Genomic DNA, 1,970 nt, shown 5'->3' with positions numbered 1-1,970 from the left:
CAATCCGAGCCAAAACCCGCGGGTTGGCCCGTCCCGTCCCGTGAAAACTCGTGCCCGTCCCGGATCGTAACTACACAAGACGGGCGCGGGTTGTATAATTAGTGGCTTGTGAAGAAACGGGTTAACCCGTCCCGTCCCGTGCAACCCGCGGGTAACCCGGCTCGGTCCGCACCCACTGCCACTTAGGCTGCTGCGTGTCACACAATGACACAGTTATCTGTTACGTGTCATGTAACATGTTCGTTCCTCTTCATATAAAAGGAAAAAACCCTAGCTCGCCTTCCTCTTCTTTCTTCCTCTTTTTTTCTTCTTCCCTGACCCTGCTGCAGCGCTGCTGAGTCTCCTACTCTCCTGAGTAAAATTCACAGATTCACAGAAGTGACAGAAAAATTATTAGATTCATCTAAAGATCAAAGACAGGTAATCAGATTTTCTTATTTGTTTTCTTCTTTATATAAATTTTTTGATTAGCCTGCTTGAATAACAAATTGTTTGAAGTCTTGAAGAGAAATACAAGAGCGGATTGATTTTCTGGGCTCGTGAAGATCGGAGGAATACAACAACGAATTGATTTTCTGGGTTCGTGAAGAGTGAATTGATTTTCTGTTCGATTAATAATATGTAAGATGTTTTTTTTTCATTCGATTTGAGTTCAGTCTTCAATTTGACTTGTTCTTAGTAGATCTGTTATTCTGTTTGATTTTAAATTTGATTTGATTAAGATTTTTTTGAATTTCACATGTTTTAGTTTATTGTATGATTGTAATTGGTGATGAATCTGATGATTATATATACAAGATCTGTTTGATTTGATCATGTACTCATGTTGTTCAGTTCCATACTTCCATGATTTATTTGTTGTATTCGTATTCAACAGTTTTGCTTGTGAAATTGAAATGATAGTAATGGTACTATGGGTAATGGGTTGGAATTGAATGAGCAGTTTAGAGTTTGCTTGTGAATTTGAGATATTAATTGTATGAGCTTCAAATTGAATGAGTTTAGTTTGAATTTTGGTTGAGATTTAACATGCTTGATGTGATTGAAATCATATACAAAAGGTCTTTCTTTGTTTATCTTGTTTATCTTTTTCGAAGTATCATTCATATTACCAGCATTTTTCTACATTTAAACCAGTGCTGTTACTGCTGTACTTGCATCCTTTTTGTTTTGTAGATTGGAGTTCTAGTGAAATCTTTAAATTTTGGTTTGAGCAGTTTGGATAAGTGGTTGTCCCCTAAATCTGTAAGTACATTTTGTAAATTTAAATCAAATAAAATTTGACTTCTTTATCTTTTATGGTAATTTTCATTCTTTACAGAGATTTAGGGGATTTGTTTGATTTGTTTGTTTTGTTAGATGTTATTGTTTTGGATGACTTGAAAATGCATGTACTATAATAGTTTTGTTGGATGTCATTGTCTATGTATTTTTTCAATTTCTGTTTATGTAATTTTCATGTTTCTGAATGACTCTTTGACTTGTTCTTTGTGGCCGCTCCATCCATTTCAGGATGTCAAGTGTACAAGAGCAAGAGTTACCAGAACCAGACCATTTCAAGGATGTTATGAGTGCTGATGATGAAGATGATGATGTTGAGATGTTATGAATGTATGATACTATGATAGTATCTGTGTGACTGTGTCTGTGTTTCTTTAAGAAGACTAATTTGTTTAGTTTTGCAATTTTGAGTTTTTGAATTGATATACCAAATGAATTGGATGAATGTTAGATACTTAGGTTGTAGCTTGTAGGAAAGGAACTTTAGATGCCCTGAATGTGGAAGGAAATAGCCCAGAAATCGATTTCTGGCGAGTTGACTCAACAAAAACCAGGTAACCCGTGAGCACCCGTAAACCCGCGAGCTTTACCCGGGACGGACACGGGTGGGATAAATGACCACCCGTGAAGAATTTCAACCCGCGAGCTCAGGCTTGTATTAACCCGTAACCCGCGGGTTGGTCACAAGC

General features: G+C 36.9%; 1 long non-coding RNA gene across 2 annotated transcripts; it reads left to right on the top strand.

Moving 5' to 3' along the window:
• The first annotated feature begins 362 nt into the window (after positions 1–362).
• LOC113301666 lies at positions 363–1,659 on the top strand. 2 transcript variants are annotated; one of them, XR_003336429.1, is made up of 4 exons: positions 363–420; positions 499–621; positions 1,177–1,245; positions 1,513–1,659. It is a non-coding gene; the product is annotated as an uncharacterized LOC113301666 (long non-coding RNA). The 2 variants fall into 2 exon arrangements; XR_003336428.1 differs by having other exon boundaries at positions 370–621.
• Positions 1,660–1,970: the final 311 nt, after the last annotated feature.

Source organism: Papaver somniferum, chromosome 8 (assembly GCF_003573695.1).
Source record: "Papaver somniferum cultivar HN1 chromosome 8, ASM357369v1, whole genome shotgun sequence".
Lineage (NCBI taxonomy): Eukaryota > Viridiplantae > Streptophyta > Magnoliopsida > Ranunculales > Papaveraceae > Papaver > Papaver somniferum.
Note: the sequence above shows the minus strand (reverse complement) of the source record. Positions and strands in the feature narration are given on the sequence as shown.